This window comes from Solanum pennellii, chromosome 10 (assembly GCF_001406875.1).
Source record: "Solanum pennellii chromosome 10, SPENNV200".
Classification (NCBI taxonomy): Eukaryota; Viridiplantae; Streptophyta; class Magnoliopsida; order Solanales; family Solanaceae; genus Solanum; species Solanum pennellii.
Genome location: NC_028646.1, coordinates 25,580,971 through 25,589,777, shown reverse-complemented (window position 1 = coordinate 25,589,777; position 8,807 = coordinate 25,580,971). Strand labels below are relative to the sequence as shown.

The following is an 8,807-nucleotide window of genomic DNA, read 5'->3' as shown; positions in this document are numbered from 1 at the left end:
AGTAGCACTAGGACGAATAAATCCCGAATCAAGAAACTCTTGGATTTTAGCCTTAAGCTCTCTTAATTAAAGTGGGCCCATGCGATATGGAGGGATAGGAATGGGATGAGTACCAGGTTCCAAATCAATGCAAAAATATATATCTCTATCCGGGGAAATATAAGGCAAATCACTAGGAAACACTTCTCTAAATTTCGACACAACATGAATAGACGCAATAGATGGATTTTCAATATCAACATCTATAATATGAGCCAGATAAGCCAAACAACCCCGCCCTACCAGTTTTCAAGCCTGAAAGATGGTTATGATCTTAGCTTGCTTAGGCTTGTACACCCCTTCTGCTCTAACTTTTCCCTTCCAGGAATTTTTGGAGTTATAGACTTAGATTGAAAACTAAGCACAAATTAATAGAAGGACAACCAATTAATGCCTAAGATTATATCAAAGTCCTTCATATCTAAAATTACTGAATCCGCCCAAGTGTGATGACCTATAAAAAAAATAGGACAAGTACGATAGACATGAGTGATTATGATAGACTATGATAGATTTTTCAAATGTGGTAGAAACATGGATGTGGGCATCAATATATGAAAAATCATAGCAAATATTGCATCAAATCGCATGATCACATAAGACACTAAATCTGGACTACGCTTGTAAAGTGTTGTCTAAAGTAGTTTCGGGAACACTTTTAATGTGTAGCCAAAAATTTTTATTTGTAGCTACGATAATATTGGAAACACTCTTCAAAAGTGTACTCTTAATGGTATAATCTACACTTTACAGGTGTTGTTACAATATTATATAACTGGCAACACCTATTTATATATATGGCCGCACTTCTAAAATGTCCAAATTTTATAATTGTAAAAACAACACCTTATAAGTGTTGTTCTAAAAGTTTTCACTAAAGAATTATATGACCTCCAATATTTTTAACTCTACCTCTCTTTTTAATTGGCAAAAAACAATACATTAATAAATCATAAAACATTAACTTTATGAGCTTTCCTCTTTGACTTTACTTTCCTCTTTCACACTTTCCTCTTTCACTGAAGAACGAAAGAGTTGATGAGCAGGCTGATGAACGAGCTGGTGAAGAGAAGTGAAAAGAGTTGAAGAGTGGATTCTCTTCTCTGATGCATATTTATAAGAAAAACACGCTAAAGAATTGAAGTCGCCGAATAACTGAGATGAAGAATTGAAGTAATTGAAAACTGATAGTTCAAGTCGTGTTCTTCGATAACTATTTCTTGAAGTGTAAGTATGATTCTCTTATACAATGCCTATTTTGTCAACCGTAAGTACTAAAATAGTCTTCTAATTAGCTGAAGTGGTTATTTCTTTGTTTTGTGTTTAGAAGGAATTGAATACTTTGGGATTGTTTGGAAGATTATGAACTGAAGCTAATTAGTCTCTCCATCACGCTTTTCTCTCAAATTTCTCATTGAAGAGCACGATTTCAGACAAATTTTGTTGGAATAAGTTTTATCTGGTAAGAAATTCTATTTTTAAAGTCTAAATTTTACCTTTAGGTTTTGGATATTTTTGTGTTTTATACGATTTTTTGGAGTGTGGCTAGTATTTTAACTTCATCAGTTGATTTTTAAGAGTGTAGCTCGTATTTTAGCCTTCCTATATACCTCGTTTTTCACTTTTAGGGGTTGAAAAAAAGTTGGGATCTGTTTGAGCAAAAACATTTTGAGCAGCTGAAGAAAGTATTTAAATACATATATAGAAACATATTCAAGGCAGGGAGAGTTAAGTGTTGCTAAGAGCATCACATTTTTGTTTCGCAGATCAGTTTTCCCAAGCTTTGTTCGAGTCTGAGATTTTGCCCGAAATTCTCATCCGTCGTTACTGTTATTTGTTGCTAATATCACTTTAAAGATTCGAGAATTAGTATTCATTGTTGTTATTCCCCTACTTGTCATTCAAAGTTTTGTTTTATTTTCTTCTTCCAGATCTTTCTCTTGGAATGACCCCGTGTTACTACCTAACATTTGATGTCTTATTCGTCCTTCTTTCGCTTCAAGTTGAGGGAACGAACTAAGGTGTCAATATTCCGGGTTCATGTGCTATTGTTTGCTGTCGTTTTGAGTACATCAATCGTGTTTATTATTGCTCGTCTTGATCATTTGATTGGATGTTTTGAGAGTCTATTTCGATGAGTAAGCCTTATTTTCCTTCTCTAGGTTTCATATACTTCGTTGTCCAGTTTTTCCTGCAAGTTCATTTTCTATGGTTCATATTTTGTCTCTTATAATGTTGCAATTTTGAAGTTCGTATGCCATGTTGTTCCTTGGGAGTAAGTTTGTCATTCATTACCTTCACATGTTTTAACTCTTCTAGCCCATGACTTATTTAAAAAATGACAAATTTGGGGTTGTTCTTTAGCTTTTCCCAAATAGTCGTTCTCAGATCAATGAAAGCTCTTTCTTATTTAACAATCTCTTGCTGAAAACTTAATAACAAAATTAAAGACCATTACTCTTATACCTAGTGTTGGGTCTACGAGAACTACCGTACATACATAGAAATCCTTCACAAATAAAATTTAAAACTTCACCAAAAACACCACAAAACTAGTAGATTGGAAGACGAAGCCTTCTTCCATTTAATGAACAACAAAAAGACTACACTGAGCAACAATTATAGAAGGTACATCTTAATAATATACTTCAAGTTTCAAGTACTATCCTAACAAAGTCTTTTATTGTATTGCTGTAGAATTTTCAGCTCCAAACCTTAATCTCTAAAACTGTTATCAAAGCTACATTTTGGGTATGGGTTCAGATAAATCTAGTAGCTTTTGCTTGGACTGCATTTGTAACAAAAAATTGTTAAAATATGTAAAAAAATATTTAGTTGGGAACCAGTAACTAAGATAAGTAATGGGATCGATGGTAAGTTCCAAACCCATAAACTACAAATGTTGGCTTTGTTTTTGTGTGCATTGCGCATTTTAGCTTTTGTAGAACCTAATAAAATGTTACATTTTTTCTGAAGGTATATAGTTTTGTAGGTCACCTAGGTTAACTGGCTGATTATGCTATTAACCAAAATCTAGGTTCTTGTTGTTCCCAAACTAATGTTTGTCACTATCCCACACCTATGTGATAGAGATGCATCATGCCAACTACTGTATGTATTTCATGGAAAGTAGAATCAGGGAATGCAATCCAATTTAAAAAACAGAGTGAGTAGCATGTAACATACTTCCCTCCAATGGATACTTGAGGGGAATAAAGAAGTTCTTGAGTAAATTTAGGCCGCTAATGGAGGTTTAATATCATCATTCTTATGCTCTCATTATTTTCATGCCAAGTATATAACAAAATGATGTTAATTGGTCGTCAACCATACTTTTTCTTCTCACTTGTCTAATAAGTGTTTGGTAAGAAAGTTTTAAAGGATGTAAGAAAGGACGATTCCATTGTAAGGGTTTGGAAAATTTAGATTAAACATTCATCAGCTATTCGTGAAGGAGAGTAAACTAAGGGGGATAACTTGGATAAGAGTTTTTTTCTAAGCAATTAGCGAGAGAGTATGAAATCGGGGTTTGGGAGGAAGTGGGTTGAGGCCAATATGGGTATGTATACTTGTTCTTCTATTGTGAAGAAGAGTGATCTGAAAAGTTAGAAAATTGTTGTTCGACTGCATATTGAAATACCTACAATGTTTGATTGTTGAAGTACATCGTGGGAAAAATTGGTCAATTTATGAGTCTATTTTATTTCATTTAAGTTATGTTGGGGTTTTAGATTTGTTCTCTCTGTATGTCTTGAACACCATTAGATTTTATGACTCCATATTCTGCTGCTGAGGTTCTTTTTTATTCAACTAATATTTGTTTTGTGCCTAAGTCTTGCAGTCAGAGTTTGAATCAATGTATAAGGAGTTGGCTATGCAATTTGAATGTGATATGGTGTTTTCATCTCATTTATATTGGTGTTACGCTTAGGCTGAATAGGATGGCTGGTTTGCTGGATTTTTAAATGAGAGAGGGATATATTTTTCAAAATTACTGGAGATTTTAGGGAAGGCATTAAGGTAGCTGTTGGGATCAGAATTCCCACCATAATTGCCCTCTTGGGATTGATTCATTTTTCCCTTCTCAATGCCTTGACTCTGTTTAGCCTGTTGGTGAAGATTATTGTCCCTCTCTTCCTGGGCCTGTTCTTTCAAACTATCATTATTTTTCACTTTATTGTAAACAATCTCATTGCCATCGCTACTCAAAGATTTAAAATTTTGACTAGAGATAGAATTTGTAGACTTACCTTTTCTATTGAATCCCTCATTTTAATCTTTGCCTTGTGGTTTGGTGATTGCTTCCTGTTGCCCCTGCATTTGATCAGTAATAATGGCATTAATATAATTGACATCTTTATCTAAATTATGTTGTCCTCCTTATTTGTGATATATATCCAATGGTTTAATTCTAAAAGAAAATTGAGAATTACAATCCATATCAATGACTTTCATAGTTGTAGGCTTTAGTATCGTGCTGATTATTTTTGCCTGATCTTGGTTTGTGATCAACGTGTTTCGAATGCACTTCCAATTCTTGTTCAACAATTGCGTGCATAACTTTTTTCTGACCATTAAAAGTTGTATGAATATGAGCATGGACCCTTGCTGATTATTTTCATGTCTGGTATTGAGTTCTTTAAATTTCCGTTGCTGATTGAGTGCCAAAGTTGCTTGAATTGCGTTTTGACTCTGTTTCTGCGCTAGATTAATTGATATGTTAGTTAGATGGACATCCTTGTTTGTTGAATGGATCCCTTTAACTGCGACACCATCGATTTCCATAAAAGCATTTGCTATCTCCTCCTTGTCATTTTTTTGGAGACCAGGTGCATATTTTATCTAATGCATATATTTTCTAATAAATGCTAGAACTAAAAAAAATATGCATAAGATTTAACTGATCCTGGAAGATTAAGAATGTAGAAGCACTTTAAAAGATTGATAAAAATAGGTTAAGTATTAATATGCTGATATTGTTTTAGACAGATTTCTAGAAAGAGCTGAGGAACTTCTCGTTGACGAACACAATATCTGTTTTAGCTGGTTTTACTGCTGCTTATTGGGTGAGGACACAACATTTTTCTCTCATTTATACTTATAACATGTTCTTATAGCTATACAATTGTACGGATACATTTATGATCACAAGTTTTAAGGAAACTTCTGGTGTACTAATTACCTACTGATAATATAAAATATATGTATTTAATTACCTTCTGGTGTACTAATTATCTTATGGTGTACTAATAATTTTTCCTTAGAAGTACCATCAACATTCAAAAACATTTGTGGAGGATTCAAGATCTGATTTGGCATAGCAAAAGTGTCATCACTAGGTAAGAAACTTTTATCATTTTATAACACATGATTCTGATAACTTACTACGTTACTCAACCTCATGCTTTGATACAAAGTTTGTCACAACTGCGGAGAACCCCCTAGACGTAACCGGTGTCTCTGTCCTCGAAGAGGCCTTAGACTACCCCTTAGCATACATCATGGCATATCGTTGGTTGAGAAAATGTAGAAAATTTAAAACTTTTACACAGGGAAGTATACTTAGACTTCACACTTATCATCTATAGAGTTTACATAGGCTTCTCGTTTAGGATGTGTACATAGACTTCTCATGTAGCATAGACAATTCATTTAAGTAGTCTAATACTTGTTTTACATATAACCATCTAAAGAGAATTACTAAGTTTGGGCATAGCCCTTACACTAGTACAATATGTCACCGATAGGTTTACAACTATAATCTCAAAATAAGGAAAGAACAAGTGTCTTTAGACATAAGCAATAATAATAAAGATTAAAATGTGACATAAAATGTGACATAATCGTCAAACTTGAGGACTCACAAACAACTTGGGGAAAAGTCCAACTTCTTGCAAATGGCCTCTAAGCACCTCAACGGCCCGAACCTACAAGTTTATAGAAAGATAAAGAATATGGGTTAGTACAACCACTTGTACTAAGTATGGAAACATATGCACATAAAACATTTACAGACATACACAAAGGAACCATTTCTTTAAATACATGCTAAGTCATTTCTGAAAGCCTTTATGCACACTCAAGAGAGCATATACAATCCAAGGATCACAATAACATAAGACATGTTCCTAATCAAGGATAACATCATTATAGAGTCATATTTACATTTGATGTTCAAGAGTTTTGTTAAATGCCTTGAATCGGACCCGTTACAGCAAAAAGAACGGGGGTCTCGCTGCCCGGTCAGCGAGTCAGGGGGTCCAGGGGGGCGACGCGCCCCCTGGCCTGGGGGTCCGGGGGGTGGAGTCGCCCCCGGCCCGACGGTATACAATGTTGTCGTATTGGGCCCTTAATTATCTGTCAATTCTGTATTTTGGGCCCAAGCCTGTTAGGGCGTAGCTTAGCACTATATATAGACGCTATGACAAATCCTATTCTGTAATTCTGTTCTTGCCTCTCCATAATAAAACTGCTCCCCCTCTTCCCCGTGGACGTAGCCAATTTATTGGTGAACCACGTAAATCTATTGTCTTGTTTTTCGCGTTTATATTTTCTCGTATTATCTCGAATTACGCATAACAAGTTTATATCATCAAAGCATACAAGACCTTACCAACAATCCCGTCCCAATCCTACAAGTGTAACGCTCATGTGTAGCCCTAACCCCACACAATCAAGTAAAAAAGAAAACAGATCATTACCATAACATCATGTGTAGTCATTAATATATGCACACACACGCACACGCGTGCGCACAAACACACACATATATATGTATGTGTGTGTGTGCGCGCGCGTATATATATNTTGTCTTAGACATAGTCAATACTAATAAGGCTAGAAAAATGGCTTTGTCCCCGGATGAGAGGACTCGCCAATAACTTGGGAAAAGGTCCAAGTCTTCCTTCAAAGTGACCTTAATTCCTCATTGGACCAACCCTACATTGTTGGGGAAAAGGGAAAGAATATTCGTTAGTACAAGCCACATGCACTAAGTATGGCAATATATGCAAGTAAAATAAATCATGCTTAAAGGGACATTTTGTTCAAAATCATGGTAAGTCACTTTGAAAGCCTTTATGCACAAATAAGAGAATATACAAGTCAATAATGATAATAACATTTTAAGACATGTTCATATCTAACACAAGATCAACATCATCATAAAGCCATATGAACATTTCATGTCATAAAGTTCATAACATCAAAGCACACGAGACCCTTAATAACAATCCCATCCCAAGCCTACAAGTGCAATGCTCATGTGGAGCCCCATAACCCCACATAATCAAGTAAAGTAGAAAGATCCTATAAGCATACCTATACTTCACATAAAATCATATCATGCATATTCATCATTATATATAGAAACTTAGATCAATATCATGTTCATCAAATGAAACCAACATCATATAAGCGCAATATCATATAGGACCAACATGTATATACATTTCAAGATATCACAAGTACATAAGAACAACCTCATAGGACTCCTCCCAAGTACAACTTGTGCAATGCATAGGTAAAGTCACATACCTTTACCTATACTAAGTAAAACCCCTTAAGTCACCCTAGTTAGTGTCCATCTTTATTCATTTATTTTTCTTTCGGGACCAATCTTCTTAAACGACAATAGAGCATGTGAGCTAAACATGGAATCCGCTGTCATGAAACCCTACACTGAAAGAAGGTGTTCTACTTGCCAAGGTAGAACCATAACATGAACATAGCATTCTAGGTGGATCCATTAGGTAGTATTTCTATGGGGCCAACATAGTTAAAGATCTAAGAAATTTCCTAGAAACTCATGTATGCACATCTGCATGGTAGTCTCCATCTTATCAGAACATTAGTGAACCTACCTTCTTTCTTAGAAAGGGATACTTCTCATATCTAGTTCACTCGGTGCTAAACTAAAGTCTCTTTTTGAAATGCCTCTAAGTCATTCTTAATCATCAAATCTTAATATAGTGGATAGTAGACTATCCCTATGTATAATCATGTCATTAACTCATTGGGTCTAGGATAAGAATATCCTTTCATCACCAAACCATCATCATGTGAGAAATACATCATATCATAATCACATTAATAAGAAGAAAAAGAGAATTCCTTCCAATCCTCATAACTTTAATTCATCATATTCTCACACTCAATATAATCATAGCCTAATCATACATACATAGATCCTAATCATACATACATAGATTCATCATATATTCTTCAATTTAACAACAACATCAAGTATAGGCCAAGATCAAAATAATAGAGTAATCATGATCTTAGAAGACTTACATGTATCTTCCAAAAATCTCCTTCAACATCTTACTTTCTATTCATCCTAATTATCCAATAATTCAATCACCATCATCATGTAATAGTTAATTGAACAATAAAATATTCAATTCCAATAAACCTAATCATTCACTAGACAAATTCATAGCTAGGGTTAGAGAAAAGCGCTCATCCATGAATTCATCCCAACCATACATGACAATAGGCAGCCCATGAGTGAAATATCATAGTTAACAGAAGTCTAGCAATGAATATACTCATTACTTCCAATCAATTCATAAGCAAGAATCATGATTTGGGGAAATTAGGGAAAGAACATGCATCATAACAAATTCAAATTATTCAGCATCAATTTCTCAACAATATACACTTAACTATTCATAGGTAATCACAATTCGTCATAATCAATAATCAATTTCGAATTTGGAAGAAACCTATTTGTAGAGAAAAATCCTTTAATTTGGCTTATTTAG

The 8,807-nt window shown here is 34.5% G+C and overlaps 1 long non-coding RNA gene across 2 annotated transcripts; it reads left to right on the top strand.

Annotated features, from left to right (window-relative positions):
* Positions 1–1,023: 1,023 nt before the first annotated feature.
* Positions 1,024–5,378, top strand: LOC114074354. Of its 2 annotated transcripts, none has more exons than XR_003574725.1 (4): positions 1,024–1,266; positions 1,367–1,501; positions 5,029–5,105; positions 5,304–5,378. It is a non-coding gene; the product is annotated as an uncharacterized LOC114074354 (long non-coding RNA). The 2 variants fall into 2 exon arrangements; XR_003574724.1 differs by having other exon boundaries at positions 5,025–5,105.
* The last annotated feature ends 3,429 nt before the right edge of the window (positions 5,379–8,807 follow it).